This window comes from Columba livia, chromosome 8 (assembly GCF_036013475.1).
Source record: "Columba livia isolate bColLiv1 breed racing homer chromosome 8, bColLiv1.pat.W.v2, whole genome shotgun sequence".
Classification (NCBI taxonomy): Eukaryota; Metazoa; Chordata; class Aves; order Columbiformes; family Columbidae; genus Columba; species Columba livia.
Window position 1 is genome coordinate 21,799,596 of NC_088609.1, and position 20,753 is coordinate 21,820,348.

Here is a 20,753-nt window from a genome sequence, read left to right on the forward strand (position 1 = left end):
CAATCGATAGCAATAGCCATAAGAAGATAACTTTAGTCAGGACTGACAAGATACTATTTGCTGTTATTACGGAACATAAGATGCCAGTTTTGCAGTTCACCAGTTGAGCTGTCAATTGAACTCTGACCTACAATGCAGCACTTTTCCACTTCCAAACAGTCCAAAATAAAAAAGAATAATAAAAAAATAACATAAAATAAAATAACAAAATGAAATAAAATAACATAAAATAAATTACTCTGTTCTCCAACTCTGTATAGGATTTTTCAGGCATCCACAATCTTTAACTACCAGCAACTGCTGTGCTAAAGCCACTCTACTTAGTATTCAGGGTGTTAGTCATCTCCAAATTAGATTTTAAACACTTACAGAGTAATTCAGCCACAAGGTTCTTTTTTTAGGCAGGGTAGGTCATGACTGTTCATAACTGTATTTATTGCTAAATTAACACATTTATCAAATAATTGCATTGAGCAGGAAACTTTTCCACAATCTTCTAGGAATTTGGTATGCAAAATACTTCCCATTCAAAGATAAACAATATGTTCTTTTTTGTACGTCACTAACAAAGCAAAGCACATTTTAGGAATCAACTGAAATATTTAATTTGATAATTTCAAAAACTTGGAAATCTTGTTAATGAAGGAGGTAATAAAATTGAATTTTATTAAGAATAACATTTTATTTGAAAACTGAACTACGAAATGAAAAAAAAAATATCTAACTACTGACAAAAAGAACTGTCACCAAAATAGCACCTTTTTTGCAGTTTTCTTTTTGCATATTTTCAGCCAAAAATTTCTCATTATTCTATAAACGTATGACAAACTTACAATCCAGGCCAATGATATAAGGCCTTCTTACACTTTCGTGGCAGGTGTAGATGACTCAATTCCTTTACATTCCTATGCTTTAGGACAAAAATTTCCTACCAAAGTCATTTTTGTTTGTAAAATATGAACAATATTACTCCAGAGATAAACATATTCCAGAATCAGTTGCCTGCCATTCAAATACAGCCAACGCTTATACTATGTCTCTCAACACTTTTCTCTCCCGTTGTCTGCTCGTTTCACAGCTTTACGAGCCCCCCTGGTTCTGGCCATCTGTTTTCCTGCTGGAGTGAATCCCTCTCCAATGTGTTCTACAGCACGTGAGACTTCTCCAGTTGGCTCAGGAAAGAAAATGTCTGGCTGATCAATGCCGCCTGCTTGACAATACTGAACACTGTTTACAAACTGCAGCTACCTTTAACCAACACACTTGTCCCCGGCTCCAAGAGCTGATCATGAGTCAGTTCAAGTATGCAACGAAATCCTTGTTGAGATAAACTGCACTAAGAGCAAGTGTGGGCCCCGCTCCTACAACAGAGCTCCACTCCAGTGGCGTCCTCTGCCCACACCAGGTCCCCACCATAATCAACAGAGCTCTAAGCAAGTTTTTGGAGTAACTGGTGTGATGCTCACATCAAAAAAAGGACTTCAGTGAATAATTTCTCAGTACTGATACATAAGCTGAACCCCATATATATGCATCTTACTCTCTGCAGCTTATACCAAGACATACCATATAAACAGGGAGTAAAGCGAACATTCTCTTTTAATGGCAGTGATACTATGTTCCTTGTACAAGTCCTCTATGAAACCTGATAAGGCACTCTTTTTTATCTGGTGATAGAAAATATTCAAAAATATACCCAACATGGCCTTTCTGCGGGATTTTGTTTTCTGGTTTGGGGGGGGGTGCTGTTGGCTTTTTTTGTTTGGAGTGAGGTACAACTTTTTAAAAGTACTTTTTCCATAACATCTTTAAGAAAGCATTTCTTACTAGCAGTAATCACCAAACATTGGAGTATTTTAACAAAACATTGTAAGCAGTTTGCCACCAACCTTTTCTAGTCCCAGGATAATCTGCCTGACATCCAACGGCAGATGACAACTCACTATTCTTATATGCTATTAGTTTCTGGCTACAATAAAAAAAGCCCAGAATCAAATTAGAGGCAAAATAAGACTGGAAACAGAAAGCTGAAAATGACAAACCAAGCAAGCAATTTATTTCATCCCTTCAGATACTAAGAATATAAAATAATATTGCCCTGAACATGCCTGAAGATGGCACAGAGCCACTGGCTCAAGAAAGCAGCAATGCAGCATCAGAAACAAAGCGTAAGGGACATGAACTCACTATAAGTGATCTCCTGCATCAACTGAGCAAGACCAGCACCAGGACTGACAGCCCTGGACTCTTTTCTCCCCATATGATTCATCAGTTTTTAAATACCGTGGCCTGTGACATGAAGGACAGAGTGGATAATGACCATGGTTTCCTCGAATCGGTGACTCCCAGGGTGCTGTGGTACCCTACAGCAGCAAATCAAATGCAACACACTCTTACTGCTTATTGCCAAAGCTGCAATGGGAATCATTGCTTTGCAGAACTGGAACATAGGAGTACACAACAGTTAATCTGACACTGCTACAAGTGCTCTTGCTTAGGTCATCTCAGCCATTGAAAGGAATACTCAACCAAAGTCAACAGCAAAATTAAAGTTCTCTTCTGACAAAAACACAAATGAGAGAACTTGAAGTTCACATTGACTGCAATACCACATACACCTTTGGGCATATAGGCATGTCCCATGCAAAGTGACTGAAATAAGATGGGATCATTAGAATAGAAAGTATATAAGCTTGCAGTTGCCTGTAACCTTTACATATTTTTTTTCTCCCATTGCCATGCCCTAACCAATTTTCGTATTATCTCATGATGAGGACTGTGCCTATAGCGTTCCATTTATTAGACAAAGCTACAGCTTCAACATTACACCTTAAAAGAAACTGATCTGGTTCTCTAGTAACTGCCCTTTTTGTAGTAATGTCAAGCTGTAGGAGTGAATGAAAAATACTTCCTGATCTGATTCATAACATTAATTAGTGCTTTCAAATTCACTTGGGATTCAAGTAAATACACAAAACACAAGATAAGATCCCAGTCCTAGATTTCTTGTCCTGAAGAGAAGTCTTTACAATCTAAGGGCCAAACACACAACACCTGCTGAGGAAGCATGTGGTTTTTACAAAAAATGAACTCATGATTGATCAGACCAAAAAAAAAAAAAGACCACAACAAACCCCACACACCAAACCAAACCAAGCAACACAAAAAAACTCCACCAAAAACAAACAAAAACCACCAAACACAAAACACAACACATACCACACAAGTGAAAACTGTAAGATAAGAAAGTAGCAGAATTGGATAAAAAACACCACAGTTTTGTTTTTTAAGATGTAATGGAACTTGTGATTTCTCTCACTCACATTGTAGAACTGTGTTTATGCTAGTCTTTCTTGGTAAGTTGCATCAATATTGTCTTCTAAAACTAGTTCCTCCGGACATTTGGGATGCACGAGCCTGCCTTGCTCTCTCACTTCCAGCAGTATATTGATTTGAAATCCCATGTCTCAGAACCTGGTGATAAGGAATTCTTATTCTGACAGGAATTATACCACTTCATTATTCCACACTACAGAGATTGTGCTGAGCTTTCACAGGCAGATTTAGCTATTGTAATGCAGAAGCATTTATCTGCCTGTCTGGGAAACAGCATTGTTTAGCAGAGACCCAAGAGCCTATGAAGCTTTATGGCCCAGTTAACAAAGGTACATGTTTATGACCTTTGAAAGCTATCTTCCCAATTTATTCAAATGCTCGCTCAATCATTCTCTGATGCTTGTGGATGCCTTTGCATCACCTTTAACAGGAATTCAACTGGGTCCAGACACAAAAAAAATCTGGACAAGACTAGAAATCTCACAGTAAAACATTCGTCTAGCAAATGTTTGATGGAAAGTGAAGGCTTTTTTTTTTTTTTTTAAATAATGCTGGTGAAAGTTCAAAGGAAAAGTATTCTCTTTAAGAAGAGAGATGCATTCTGTCATTGCAAAGAACTGCAGGAGATAAAGTCCCTGATCAGCCTGAGTCGCACTGTGGATTTTACCCTGGATTCCCTCCACAGACCAAGTGAATGTTCTTTTCAATATACTGTCATTATTGCAGGACACTTTTGTCCTGTTGAAGTCTTAAATTCTTTGTTTAATGCAGAGGCATGGTGGGATCACATTGGCGTTACTTCTATACAAGGCTCATTTCTGATCAGTCACAATAAAAATATTACAGAATCACAGACTTACTGGAAATGAAGTCAAGAATCAGAGTTAAAATTAATTGCTAAAATCAAATGTGTTGTTTTATCTTACTTAAGGCAGCATAGAGAAACGAAGCTGATGTGGCAAAATCATCTACATAATTTTCAACAATATTCCACAGAGCCACATCCGCAGATAGGAATTTTCTTCTTTTATACCTTACTTTCCAAACATACCATCACGCTAATGTATTAAAATAATTCTTATTTCCTAGACACTGTCACTAAATGTATGTAATCAATTATAGTTGCTGTTTCTATTACCAGTGATATTGCCATAAGTGGAAGATATTGGTAGCAAGAAGCTACCACAGCATTGTGCCTCTATGTGTTTGCACATTTGTGTGTCTTCCAGTGGGTCACTTATTTTTAGAGCGAACTTCTAGTGACCTGAGAACTGAAACGCAAGACCAGCTTGTGCTCACAAAAACATCAGTTAACCACAGCCTGAGTGACATCTAAGAAAAACAGATGTTTTAACACTGGCCCCCAAAAAATACAGGCAGAAAATTACAACAGAGGCCTTGAAGCAGCGAGAACAGGATGATAACAGAGACCACAGAACAAATCTCTTAAGATTGATTTACAGTCACTATATGCATGTAATTTGGGGAACTGGGTAAAACCTGTTTCAGGAGGAACAAAGAACAAATATCCAACATATGTAAAACATAACATAGATAACAGATGTTGGATATAATGCCACATTATAAATCAATGAAGGAAAAGCAGGTGAGCAGACTGTGTTAGCAATCATACAAAAATGACCTGAAGAAGATGCGAAACCAGGGAGGAAGAAACCATCATAACATTTTGCTCAGCGAAGCATTCGGGATCCTGGCAAATTGTAAAATCATCTCCTCTTCCTTTCAAGGAGAATTAGTTCCTGAAACTCGGGAGCGAGAGTTTTATGGGAATAAAAGGGTAATGCCAAAAATGAGGGGAGATGGCAGAAAGTTTGCACATATCTATTTATATTATCCTTGCAAATGAGCTGCAGCAACTAGATAATTTGGATATTAAGTGTTAGTATAGTGACTGGCCTAATAATTCTGTGATTAAATAGGTAACATTGTACTCAATAAATTCTTGGATTCAAGTACATTTCTTTGGTGTGCAAAAAATGTAGAGTGAATTTGACTGACATCCTGCCTTTGAAGACCGACTGTTAAATCAGGGCTTTATTATCACATTACCATGGTCATATTCTTACTTAGAACTTAACTTTGTTAGGATTGATTTTGCTCAGTAATGAAGTGCAAACAACTGAAGCATTCCACCTTGGCAAAAGCTGCATGCCTATTTTTCTTTCCCGCAGACAAGACCATTTCTACTGTTCTGGATGACAAAGCAGCTTCTCCTCACCCCATCCCTTGTTACAATACACACACAAAATGCAACTACTTTATAGCCAGCTTCTCAGAACCAAATTTTCCCTGACCATTTTATGTCAAATGAAAACATCTCTTTATGATCAACATGCAAATTAACACACATTTTCAAGTCTAAAATGTTTAAAGGACAGGAAAGCTATTTTTGCACCTCCTGTTACAAACATAATCAAGAAATGCCATGTTCCTCCCATGCGGTATTCCAATTACATTTCTCTGCTGCCTCTGAGAAGAAACAAATACAGAATTAACATTTCAGCTAAGTTACTCTATTTTTTATGCTAGACAACACTTTGTCACTTTTTATTTGTTCTGGAGCAACTCAGCTGAGCTGTTGCAACAGAGATTCCAAGAATACAAAGAAGGAATTAAAGACAATGTCTATACTGCTTTAAGCTCTCACCACTATAAGCTAACCTAAGAATGATATATCTCCTCTCTAAAAGAGTATTTTGAACAGAATTGAGCCCAAGCTGATCCAGACTGAAAATAAACCATAAGGAAGGACTGACTCAGAGAGCAGGGGGAGGAAGGAGAATTTTGGGGAGAGACAGAAGAAGAGGGGTGGGGGGGAAAGAAAGGGAGGGGGGGGAAATCATTATTTTCCTCCTCCTATATTTGCTACCATTTTTAATTGCTCTGTCCGCAAATGAATTCCACATCTATTTCACATCTTGTGTCTTTTTTTTAATTTATAGTATATAATGCAAAAAATTAGGTCATATAAAGCCAGCTATAAGCATCCTGTGTCACTTCCTAAGCCACTTGTGCTGTACAATACACTGAATTCATGCACCAGCAGTTCAGGGATACAAGCTCTTTTGTGGCTTATCACTTAATTGGCAATTATAATCCTATAATTAACTACAGAAAAAAAGCCTCTGGCAAAAAGCAGCTGGGCAATTCAAATACGAGATATAAAATAACTCCCCAAACAAGTCAACAGACAGCTATCTGCAAATACATAAACAAAGCCCACTAGAGAGTTAGCACTGTCAATCACTCAGGCCTCCAGCCATCAAGGGGCCACATCAGCTCCAAAGTGGCAGGAAACAGTTGCAGAGCAGCCAAGAATCTGATGCAGGACAGGACTGCCCACCATTCCTCAAAAACAAGGAGAAGGCTGAAAAATCCCAACTCACCTTGTTGCTGTAAACACCCTGATATAATCTTTTAGTTGACAACCACTTATAGAAGTGGTGGGGCAAAAATGAGCTCATGAAAGTGTCACTCACCTTAAGATGTCAGCAAGCCAAAAAAGCCAAGCCTGACTGGCATCTGTCCTGTTACACTCAACTAAATTCTTCACATCACACTTCAATGTTAATTATAGGAACACATGCATCTGCAGCCAACCTGTTCTTTTGAAGAAAGCAGCAGATGGGCCAAAACAGAGAGTGACAGAAAAGAAAAATCTAATGAGATTCACCTTGTCTTCCTTTTCTGATATTTAACACTTCTTCACACCATCTCCTCACCTTCTGAACTCGCCACTGAATTACTTCTCTAGCTGGATGACAGCATAGTGGATCTTACCATGTGCTACGGATTTCTTCACACAACATAACTGAGCCCAACCAGACTCTTACCAGGCTATTCAAAAAGCATTTAACATGAGATTGCTTAAGTAATGTAATTCTTTCTTAGGTGTTCATTTTACAATATTTGTAATTGTACCCCCTGAACAGCTAATTCAGCAGTGCCTCAGAGAGGCTCCAGCTCCTGCACCTCGCTCCAGAGAGGCACCAACACTCACAAACCGATTCCCATCTTCTTACAAGATAAATTAAGTAAAGCAGAAAGCTCCTTGTCTAAAGAGCAGTTTGTGTTATTTGTGACCTCAAGTATTTAACTTCTTAATTTTTAAATGAAGGACTATGTACAAACAAACAACTCAAAGAATAATATATACAATTGTGAAACAGCAATAAAGAAAAAATGGTACAAAGACTTTGCTTATGAGGTTTTAAAAAACAAATAAATAACACTACCACACACACACATTTCTACTCCGCATTCATAATATTAAACAAGAAAGGCCCAAGTTCCAGCTCAGCAAACACATAGTATGGGTCTTATAAAGTTTATTACTTTTCTGTTTTCTCAATTAAACAGAAAATAATACATTTTTAGTTCAGTTATAAGACTATGTGGTCATATATCAATCATCACTGAATGAACCTTTGCTTCAGACATTTCCAAGAAAAAGAAGATAAATGGGGAGAGGACATATGGTGGTATCAAAGGTCTACTTCTCCCTCCGCTGACCTAAGTCAGTTTGCATGTGGAGTACAGACCTGCTCAGGGAGCAAGTCAGGCTGTCCAGCAGCATGAGCTGGGAGCCCATGCCCTCACATTTTGACATTATTGTTTGATGCATAAGTAATTTGTCACTGGACTGGAATCCAAGCATCACATCTCTTAAATTAGTACCCCCGCTAAAGGCTCCAGGGTCATTCCTGCCCTTTCGCTCTATTTCTCAAATACTAGAAAAGCAGAAGCATCTCCAAACACATTCTGGTGCTCAGGGCTCTTACAATTGGGATAACAGTCTAAAACCCTTCAAAAATTAAAGCATCTGTGTCCCCCCCAATCTGGACACAGCAGCCACTCGCAGGAGTACAGTAAGACAGCCTGCAGCACCTCCAGCAGTTCTTTGACTTCCTCCTCAAGCAGTGTTGTCTAAAATTACTCATGTCATTTATATCCACTTGCAAACAGTCCCAAGATTTAAATTCACCAAAATATGTAGTTTCTGTGATCATGGTAAAACAAAAAAAAAAAAAAAAAAACAAAAACAAAAACAAAAATCCCAAGCAAAACACAATAACACACAAACAAAAAAAAAACACAACACCAAAACAGACACCAATTTTGTCCAATGTCATTTAAACCTCCTATGTCTTTCAAATGCTAATTCATGAAGCTGCTAAAATGAGATTTCTTGTTCTTGTAAATACACTGTAACATGCTGAAAATATAGGTGTTTGATGACTGGTCTATACCACTGGAATTCAGTGGGTTTGTTTGGTTTGGGTTTTTTAATGCCTTCACTCTTAATGATGAACTTCTAAATACTGTGCAGATTTCTGCCTGCTCAGTTTTGTATTGCTATCACGTGGATGTCAGGAGTCAACCAGGGTTACCAGACACCTCAAGAGAAGTAATAGGCAATGATACAAACAAGTGTCCCACATACACAGCTCCAAAGCAGGTGAGCTCACAGCGACTGGCTCCTTCTAGACCAAAATGAAATACTTTTCCTAAGACCAAGCCTGCAACCAGAGTAAAGAATCTTGGAAAACATGGGAGGTCTAGGTAAGCTGAAAGAGGTTTCCAGGGTTTGTCAGTGCAAAACTACCATGTGGGGAAGACTCAAGACAAGTGACTTACTGCAACAGGCAGTCAAGGTACTTTAAGATTCTTTCAAGCAATAAATTAAATGGACTCAACTCTATGAACTTCTGTAACTACCAGTAAATGACTGGTGGGACTACCAGTAAATTCCAGAGGAAAATTACATCTTACTGCAGAGGGAACAACTCTCATGCACGACTTAAGAAACCAGATATTTGTTGTAGATAGACAGCATATGTAACAATAAAATGTTGAGGTTTGTGGTTTGGGTTTTGTTCGCCTTGGAGATTTCGGGGTGTGCTTAATACAGGCCAAATTCTGTTCCGTGCAGAGTTAAGCACACACAAAGTGATGCATCCATGTCACCCATACCCTGCCCAAATCACACAGGTATAAGAGAAAGGAGCTTGGCTCTGCCTAACTAGGTTTCTTCCTTGTCCTTTTTACAGTATTCCCATTTATTAAGACAATATTAAGTCCTACTGCACCACAATGACCTCAGTGGCATAAATCATCTCTTATAATTCAGTTTTCTTTTTACATTCAGAGTGGCTGCTACATTCAAAGACTGAAACTGATTCATTTGTTCTGACACGTGAAGATGCAGAGTGCACCTTTCAATCCATCACTCAGGAGGACGCGTTACTGACGGCAGGAGAGGTCACTGAGGCAGCCGCCTCTCTGGCAACAGAAGCAGCAGCATCTGGAGCTAAGTGAGCTAAGGTACTGTCATTTTCTCATCACATAATATGAAACCAGATCGTATCACCTCAAAATGCCAAACTCATTTTGTGTGCTTTTGAATATTTTGCGAAGTAATGACATGTTCCTCAAAACTAGACAATTCAGTAGGTCCATCTGAGAACTCTGGCACTTGCCAGCAGTTAAGCCTGCTAGCTAAACAAGCACTGGGGCACAGGAAGCCCCAAGGACAGAAAGAACACATGAGTCTCATCCAACTGATGCCATCCAGTTGCCATCAGCAAATTAGCCTCAGCTGGAGTCAAGCAAGATATCAATACCAAGCACAACTGGAAGGAGAGAGGCTTATACTGAGGAAGACTCAGTTCCTAAAGGATATGAATCATGGAAATGCTTGAAACTTGGGAGAGCACTTGGGGAAGCAGCATACATGCTTGCCCCTGTTCTCTTGCTCCTTGTGAGGTACCAGGTTTGGTCAGTCAGGGACACAACAGATGAAACCTCAGTGTGGCCCAGTACAGCCACACTCATGCCCTTATCTCTCACAAGAGCTCTTTGAGCACTTAGAGCAGCCATACCTCCCTCTTCTTGAATATCTTTCAGTTCATTTATTAATGGTTTTTACTGTTTGGTGAGGGAGAGGATTGGGAGAAAGGTACATAACATACGGGCTTTTATTACCTAGCTGTTAAGGAGTGGGGAAGAGACCTGGATTTCAGTTCTCATTTCAGTGACTACTTAAAGCTACTGCAAGAGCGACAGTCTTCCCTGAGCACTAAACTATGGATTTCTTTGTGACACAATGCCTTGGATGGATATCCTGTGTCAGGATACCCAGGTGGGACCAGGGAAGGAGGACTGTACAAAGTTGAACATTTCTTTGCACTTTATTTCTACTTAATGCACCTTAAATGCAGGGAATCTGCTGACGAGCTTCAGAGAACAGAAGGGGTCTCACTGTTCCCAGTGTGTAATTAGACTTTTAAAAGGAATTGAAAAGGGAGGACTTTATTTTTCTCCAAGGCACTGGCAATCAATCATGGCAGGACAGGTGTGTATATCTACAGAAAGACTGTAAGAACTTCTAGTACATTAAATTCTCTGACACCTGCCCAACACTGCGTATTTTATGTTTATCATCTTTCAGGATAATTGCTAAGTAACAGACCCAAAGCATATTATCTTAAATTGAACTAAGACTTCTCAACATCTGTTTTTGTTCTAGGATTAAAAAAAACCAACCAACCAAAACTAAAAACACACACAACCAAACAAAAAAGGAACCAATACTGGTTCAATCTGAAAGGTTTTGTTCAAATAAAGCAAAGTTTGTTTCATTTTAAGAGTGATTTAGGTTTTGTCTCTTTTGTCATTTTTGCATAGATAAACAAAAACATGAGTAAAACTCTCATAACAAAAATGCTTCAAACGTGCCAAAGTGAAAGGGCTTTTTTTTTTTTTTTTTTTTAGCCAAAAGAATTCTTTACTTATATTTAATTCACAAAAATCACCTCAAATGACATCTCAAATCTACTTTATCCAGGTGAAGGACTACACTTGTAACAATAAAAATCTCTTCTACCATAATGTTTGGTTCTTCTTTTCATCACAGCATGTAGAAATTTTCCACCAAGCACAGGAGACCAGAATCTACAATAAATCACTTCAGGTAGTCTGACATATATAATCTTGAAGTTACGTATTTGCTCAACCCACCCACCCCCTCAAACATCAATAACAACAAAATACACGTAGAGGAACAAGCTTTTTTGAGAAGCTGATAAATGTTATTACCGCCTTCACTTCAGGAAGCTTCAGACTACGTGCATGTAGTTCATATCTCTGCCTTCAGAGGAGCTCCAGCCATGGTCACCACCTTCTGTTGATATGATTTCCTGAACATTGCTGTTTTCCCAAGAGCATCACTCTCCTTCACCACGTGTCATACAACAGATTCTAAATGTGTCTTATCCACATCTTATCCACCATTTCCCCAATAAATTTGATGGGAGAAATGAAGCATGTTCTTTTATCTTTTAGACATCACCTTTAAGTCCTGAAGCTACCTGTGCTGCTTCTAGGACAAGCGTGGTTCAAACACACTTGAACTCCAGCCAAGGACACGTGTAGGCTCCTTTTCTGACATGAGCTAACTAGCACAGTCACACTGGCAGATACACTGATGAGACTTTTAGGAAAGCTCCAAAGAAAAGGGACAGAAATCCCACCTCCTCCTGCTGAAGAACAGATTATTCCAACCACAATTAGGCAAGAGGGACTTTCTCAGCTCCCTACATCTGCACAGCAATTCCTCTCGCCTTGCAGTCTTTTTCAATTCAAGATACAAGGAGTTTGTGCAGATACTTAAAAATTAGTGACATTGCAGGACACCTCAAACACAAACATTCCCTTCAATGGGAGACCAGATGCCCCAGGTAGAGAAAGGGAAATATAAAAAATTATCTTCTACACTCACAGATGTCAGTTCTTGTCAGCAGCACCCAAGACCTAGATTTTTATATTTGAGCTGGTAGGCAAACAAAGTCAGTAAACCTGGGTTGTCAGGTTCTATTTTGCTTATTTCAGAAGGTATTTACTTCCTCCCTTCAGAGATATGTGAACTATACCAGAGGGCAACAGGATGCATTTAGGTCTTGATTTAACCACCAATGTCATATAATTAAACAAAGGCTTAATGTCTACCTCAGTGCACAAGGGGTTGACCAACATATAACTTTGCTTTTTCTTTCAGCGTTTTCCTCACATCTATGTAAAAGAAAGCTCTGCTCCCGTTCTGCCCAGTAACCTTTCCCTTTTTGTTTTCACCACCTGAGCAGTTCGCAAAATTAAATATAATGACTAGCACCTCAGCGGCAACCTGCAAGATGCACCAAAACAAATCAAAAGCAGAAGTACTGACTGGTTGACAGCTGTAATGAATTAAATTGCCTATCCTGCTTCAATTCATTATGCCTCCCATGGAAAAAAAAGACTCAAATGTAAAATGAGCTATTCAAAAACACATTTTGTATTTTCATTAATCTAACAGAGTTGTTTCCTACATGGTAAAGCTAAAAACCCCTTATCTGCACAGCACTGTATCACAGCATAAAGCTATAGCAGGTGCCCACTGAGAAGGTACAGAGGCAAGGTAGGGATGAAGAAGATGTCACCTTCTAAGGTTGACTTAGAAGGTACCAGTCAGTGAAAAATGTATTTCATTTGTTTAGGTGCCTTCATGTACCTGCAACATCTATGTCATTTAGTTCCTAAACGAAGCCAGTATCCTTTCAGTTTCAGCAATGGAAATGATTCTTCACTTCTGCAGCATTTGAATGTCAGACTGTTGCTCACTGCCACCTGCTGGAGTTTGGGGAATTTTAGAGCCCAATAAACAGGAAACAACAGCAGGCATCGCAGTGGGGGTCTGGGCATGCTTTTATTTATGAGATCCACCAACATTATGTCTTGCTACTGTTTCAAAAGTAGAACTATATTCAGGCATGTTTTATGATTCACTTTTACATAAAAGCTTTGACCTCTCTTGCCCCACGAATATCATTACCTGCAGAAGCTGGATGGAGGTAACAGAATGCAGAATGTGTTAATTTTAACCATAATTTAGTTTGACTGGGTGTTCATAAGTATAAAGAAAGAGGCAAAAATAACAAAAGGTAATTTAACATAAGTTCAATGTTCTAAGTAGTAAAACCTAACTCTAATTTTCATCTACCTGTGTATTTAGGGTATCTAAGGACAGCCATTTTTTATTATGGTGTTTAAGTCCAGTATGTAAGAAGCTCAGTCACTGAGCTTAAACTGATTTACAGAAGTCAAATGTTCAATTAATTCATCAACTGTGAAGAGAAAGATATATAGAAATGTAATGATCAACACAGGGAACAGGACATTACTTGCCAAGTATCAGAGATACACTCCCACAAGTAGGAAAGTAAATCAGACTGGGAAAAGACAGTCCACATCTTAGAAGCAGTATAGCTACCTCAGGGTGGTATTCTGTCCAGGCTGTTTAATTCTCTTGATAACTCTGGTATCCAACAAACACTGCTAGTAGACCCCAAGGGTCATGAAACTCCAACTAATTAGAACTGTATCACAGCCTTCTTGGGAGATCAGAGGAACTACTTCAGCTTTGTCTTTTCCCTTGCTGAAGAGAGAGGTTTTTTTGGAAGTATGTGTTACGGTTTTCCAGTACTTTGAGCATATATACATTTTTAAAAGGCATTATAGAAGCATTCTTAGTATGCATAATAAGGGATTATTTCAGAAACAATTTACAAATAGATGCTGAACACTGTAAAGTTAGTGCAGCAGTGAAGCACAAGCCTTTTGCATTACCTGCTTAGTCACATATGATTCAGCACATGGATGCTTTCAACATTGTGGATGCTCACACAGCCTGAATAAGATGGATGAGATCTGACAGCCAAAAATTCATCCAGACAGAAAGTCTTACAAGCTTACGAGGAAGGCCTAGACCTCAGTACTTCAAAGAGATTTGGATTGTGCACATATGTATAACTGATTGACTTTACAGCCTTATCACATTGTCAGGATGCAGCTGAGCCAATGAAAGGGCCTTTACTATCTGGCAGCATGTCAAAACCTCATCCACAGTCCTGCATGTCAAATCAGATTGGCTGCTTGATGTGCGGCTGCTTTAACAAGTAACCCACAAATACACTAAGCATTTAGAGTGTGTTCCCAACACATTTAGTTCCAAAGCTGTAAGTTTATGCATCTTAAACTGCTGGAGGTCATGCCGTATACTTTTCAGTTTCTCAGCTTTTTATTCTTCTCTCCCCTTCTCACTCCACAATCTAACAGATGTCTGTCTTATCTGCAAGCTGCCAAAACCAACACTAGCACAGGTACAAAACTTGGCTTTCACCCATAACTGTTTTGTTTTATTCCCTCAAATACTCTGACCAGCATTCACCAACACAGAGTGCTCACCAAAATAAGAGGGTTTTCAGGAGTTTCTATTCATTATTCAACAGCACTTGGCTCTAGTGCTCTTCCCTGCTGTCTGAGGGAAGGAGCATTTGTGCTTTACTGTAACAGAGAAACTGAGGTATTTTGATCTTGTTACAGAGTAGGGCAGTGGCAGGACAACAACTTTCTAAATACCAGCCATTTCCACTACAGAACACTCTTTCCAACAAAGATAGTACACCTTTAGAATAATACACATCTTATAACAGTGTTCCGGAGCCACGATCAAACACCCATTGCTCTAGCTGTTGCTGCACAGACCAGGAGTCGGAACTACATCTGTTTCCAGGAGATTCTCACAACATACATCTGTTTCTTAGAGTCAACTGCCATTCCACTGCAAGGCAGCAGACATATTACAAGGTCTGGGTTTATTCCAGCATATAGTAAAAGTAGATACCACGGTTTTCATGGATTTCCCAAGCTGTGACTTCAAAAATGTCTTCTAGAACCTAAAAAACACTGGAGTAAGTGGAAATGGAAAGCTGGCCCTCTGCTGCCTATCCCTCTAAATTGTTAGCACATGACAAGTACAGCAAAGCGACAGCAACACAACTGATATGAAAGATGATAAATATTGAATGAAAAAGTTAATAAATCTATTTTTAAGTTAACTGCATATTGCTGTGACAGTGCCCAGAGATCAATGGAATACAGTCTCACGGTGCCCAGAACTGCAGAAACATAAAATAAAGTGACAGCTACAGGCCTGACAAGCTCACAGGCTAAATAAAACACTTACAAGGTTAAAGAGATTCTTTCCATCGACTTCAGTAAGCTTTCAGCTGGGCTCTAGGGCATCTGTGCTGAGACAGCCACAACAGCCACCATGAGCAGGCACTCCAGAAACTTCCTGTGCTTCCGCTCTTAACAGAACTGAGCTAGCCAGGCATTTTAAACCCTGTTTGCAAAGGCATTCAGACACTTGAAGAAACTGAAAGTGCCTGGGTCCAAGTTTGTAAAAGGTACTTGGGTGCGCAAGACCTACCAAACAAAATAAACCAGTCTCATAGAAGCTTCAATGCTCAAATACCTTTAAAAACTGGGATCTCAGTTTAATAAACACACACACCTTTCCTTGAGAGTACAGTAGTTGAGGAGCTGTCAGAATTGCAAAATAAAAACTCTTCCTCAGCTGCTTAAGAATGGCACAGGGTACAGTTCTCACAATAACCCACTTTCCTTTTGAACACATTGCGAACACACATCTTTTACCACGCTACAGCTCCTCCCACTGAAATGCAGGAGATGCTATGCCAAAATTAGTGACTTTTTCTCCCCATGCCATGAAGCCCAGTTAAAGATCTAACTTTCAGCCCAGTGAATGTCTTAAAAGCAGAAACAAAACGTTTTGGGTTTTTTTGGTGTGGTGTTGTTGGTTGGTTGGTTGGGTTTTTGTTTGATTTTTTTTGTTTGTTTTGGTTTTTTTCCCCAGTATTTTCAGAGAAAGCAGGAATGCTTGCTCGCCTAATAAACCAACACACGGCACATATAGTACTGAAGACTTTCACTAGTGGGATTTTAAACAAACTATAGAAGGCAAAGTTGGTAAATCATTTCTTGTTGAACAGACTTCTCTCTGAACCCTGATTCTTGTTCCCCTGTTCAATGAATAGCATTGCCTTCAGGAGAGGATTTGGGTATGGGTCTTTTTACCCCTCCAAATAAGTAGACCTTGTAATTTATTCCACTTTGAAAAACAAATAGGGCATTCTGTGGGTCACACAAATATAATCCAGCATTTCTAGGATCTATTCTTCTGCCACCTTGATGTGTGGACATACTGCTACCAATGACAGTTTATGTTTGTCTCGAGCAGAAAATAATCCCTCATTCTTCAAGGGTTAGAGGTTTACGCCCTCTTAAGAAACTAGCATTACACTCAATTTGAATAACATCAAGCATAAAGATCCAATAAGTGATGTTTTCCATGAGAAAACAATTCTTCTAGAAGATATTATGTTTATGTATGAATATAACATGAGATGCACAAAGTCTTTGCTTGCATACCTTGCAGGACTATTATAAAAGCACATGTGCAGAAGGTTAATCAGAAATGGTAGCAGATATTTAAATCTAAGAAGCTTGACAGCTTCTTCCACATTAAGTAAGCTGCCTCTGTCTTCACATTACACACTTCTCCCACCCTCAGAACAACATCCCACTTCCCTTCAGCAGCACCGCTGCCAGGGGAGGGAGCTGGGGAAATTGAATGAAGAAATGTCTCCCAGTTGAGATCCTTGCTGTCATTCTCCCACTTGTTTTGCTTATTTATGTTGCACATCAGAAGCCCAGCTCTCTTAAGATCCCGCTCACTGCCCACCCCTACAATACCTCAGAACCAAAAATCCCTAGTAGACTTCATCTTTTTCTTCTGCCTGTCCCCAGCCATGTTTTCCAACAGCCCGCTGTCCCAATAATTCCTCTGCAGTATCCCCAGCTGCACAAAAGCAGCTGAGTGTATTGCAGGTACTGACTAGAATACAAATATCATGTGCCATTACCACTGTAAATGCATTATAAGATGCACTCACCCAGAATAAAGGTGACAAGAATATTTAATGAAACCCTGAAAAAAAAAAATCCTAAAAGGCATTATATTATTTCTATCTTGTTTTATAGACAAGGGACTGGTACAGACTCTGGCATGTTCTTTAAGTATCAACTATTATCAAACAAAACCAAAAAACCTCTCAATAATCACAGCATGGTAGCAATCTGCTTCAGCTGTTATTCCCACTAAAAATAATTTCATGTCATGTCAGATACTGATATATCCAATTGCGTGCAAATCTGCAAATACATTGAAAACCCAGGCACTGGGTTCAGTAGGAATTCATTTTTGTAAAGTGCAAATATAAACATACACAGGTAAAGAAAGAAAGAATACAAAGACCTCTCTCACGCAGGCTAAAATTATGTGCAAATGAGTACTTAAAGAGGTTTACCAGCTTTTCTTTCTTTCTTACAGCTGTTAGACTTGTAAGAAGTAGTCACTCATTCTTTATTGGTTGTTGTCTGTGAGCATTTGCCATATTGCCAAAAAGAATGGATTGTGCAGTGACCGTGAGCACATTTAATAAACAGCACCAAAGGCTTACATTGAGGAAACATTAAAGTTTAGAATCAGTAGCAAAAGTGCAGGAACATAGAATTAAAGCTATTGCTCCATTACAACTACAAAGTTTGACTATCTTTACCTGCAGGTTGCATTTAATAGTCCTGGTCCTGCAACTTTTGATTACATCAGTAACATCTTGGTCCCACAGCCTTCATTTAGACCAGTAATGTCCCCTTGGACTAGCACTGAAGTCTTTACTCAGATAAAACTCTAATTGAGCTGATCTGAATACATGGATTTTCTCCCAGTAGAACAGAATTCCTTAGCATTAGAATTACAGCACACGGTTCAATATTTGTAAAAATACCTGACGATTAAATTAAGGATGGGACTGAAAATATGCACTTATACACCTTTGCTTTACATAGTTTATGAGGTATGCCCGAAACAACAGCTAAAATACTTTGCTTTCATTATAACAGCTTATATTAAACCTGAGCTACCAGGCTCCAGTTGAAACCATGGCTAATAAAAGAAGCTGTGTATCTGAGAAGTTTTCAATAAACAAATGAAGATATGAAGGAAATATTATGCACATTTTAGAGATGAGAAACTGCAGGTTGGAATAATTAGGACTCCCCAAGTGTACTATAAAGCCCACCACTAACAGCAGATCCCTTGAGCCTTAGAACAAGGCATTAAACCCAAAGATATCTTTAGTTTCCCCCATTTTCCTTCATCTAATAAATTTACTTGTTCATTCATAATTAGATTTGGCAAAAAAATTTACTGCTTAGTGAAGTGAGATGGTAACCCTAATACTCTCAAATTAAAATAGTGCAGGAAAACGTCCATCTCTGCATTCCTACAGAGCTGTAAAACAACTTCTGCTCCTGTCAGTGTGCACCAGCTAAGAATGTAAGAAACTGTGGATGAGAATAACAATTCATTTAGTCACATCTCCTCTACAGCAGTAGCCAACAACACACACCCAGAAAAAGCATAAAAACTGAGTAAACATGCAGTGATACTTCCCCAAATACTCTCCCAACTTCCAACAATTCTGGGAGTTTAATGCAACAGGCATCCTCAACTGTGTTAAGTGGTGACACTAATTATGTGACGTGGAATAATGAGACTGTAAACTCATCATGATTTCACAAAGACCCAAATCCAACTCTGAGACAGTAGCAGGGTATTTAAGTTTTTTCCTTGCACAGCTTGCTTTTTACACAGTTATTTTATACATTCATATGGAAATCCAAAGCTAAAGGGTCCTATTAGTACTGAAAGGCATTCCCACCAATTTGTGTAGCTGTTTTGGGAAGTGTATGTTTATATATTATATAGATGTGTCACAAATATTTAGCATAGGGAACAGACAACTTTCTAGCTATACATGTAAATGAAAATAAATGCTGTGGGTACTCAGCTGGCTCAGCAGAAAGGCAGGGCACAGCTAGCATTTACAGGGAAACCGAAGTTCAAGATGGTGAGGAATGGAAGGGAGGTCTAATAGTGAGAGAAAGGAGAAAGGGTGACAAGAAAGAGAGAGGATGAAACCTCCAAGAATGAGTCATGGACATTTGGTATAAAAAGACAATATGCAATAATAATTAAACATAACTTTTGACCATGATAACTCAATCTCTAAACATGGGGATATTCTTTAATCCCATTATATATTGACTAGATTTTGTATATTAATTCAGAAACACAAACTTAGCATGACCAATCATAACATACGACTCCACATTTCATAAAGACAAACTCTAAACAGCTGCAGGTAAGAATCATGCATTACATTATTATGTTAGAAGCGTAATCCAATTGTATCTAAATAATTGCCAGAATTGAGAGACCAATGGTTAATCTTGTAGGTCATTCCATAAAGCTCCACTTCAAACCAAAGAGATAAGCAAGACTTTTTTTTTTTTTTCTGAGGGAACAGAATGTTAAACCTGTAGTTGAATTCTGCTTTGAATTGTTAATAACATTTTTGCAGCATAAGTAAGAAAGTAAATAGTGATTCTCCAAAACAACTCTTTATGCTTTTCCAAATCTCCCCAAACAGCCATTTGCTGTGATACTCATCTAAAACCTGAATGACACGCAGGCAGCTGTTGGGCTCTGATCCTCCCGATGCTGACCTCTCTCCTCTCATTGTTCTGTTTTCCCACATCTGCTGTGCCCACCTGCTGCCTGTTTATACACAGATTATAAAGTCTTTGGGACAGGGATCATGTCTTTGTTCTATATTTGTACAACATCTGCCACCAAGTAACTGACTACAAACTGAATTACTTCTCATTGAAGAAAAAAAGATTGTCAGACAGATATTACTGTCTGAAGTGAGATTTGCTTCCTACTTTTTCACGGTTAGACACATTCTATAAAATATTTTTCAAGTAGATTCATTAACTAGTTCCTTTTTCCAGCCATCGTGAGGCAGTTGAGAAGGCCATTGTTTCACATGCTAAGAAATAAGACTCCTCAAATTACTATAATTATTTTGCACAAAGAGCTTGTAATGAAAAATAGCATGAACTGGAGTACCACTTTCACATGAAAATGGTTCTTGCAGTAAAGTGAGATGAATATTGGCTAGAGTTTCAAAATTCATAACGTGACACAGATAATAAATAAATAAATAGATAGATAGATAGATACACACCACAGAAAGACAGTAATGGCCTCAAGTTACGCCAGGGGAGGTTTAGATTGGATAAAGGGCTGTTCAGCATTGGAAAAGGTTGTCCAGGGAAGTGGTGGAGTCACCATCCCTGGAGGTGTTTAAAAGGCGTTTAGATGAGGGTTTTAGGCACATGGTTTAGTGCTACAGTTAGGTTAGGTCAGGTCATGGTTGGACTCAATGATCCTGAGGCTCTCTTCCAACTGAAATTTTTCTATGATTCTATATCTCTGCACTTGGCACTCCTGAAAATAAAAGAGACTTCAAGCATGTGACACTGGATGCTTAGAAATCAAAGCATCTAAACTGCTTCTGAATCTCCAT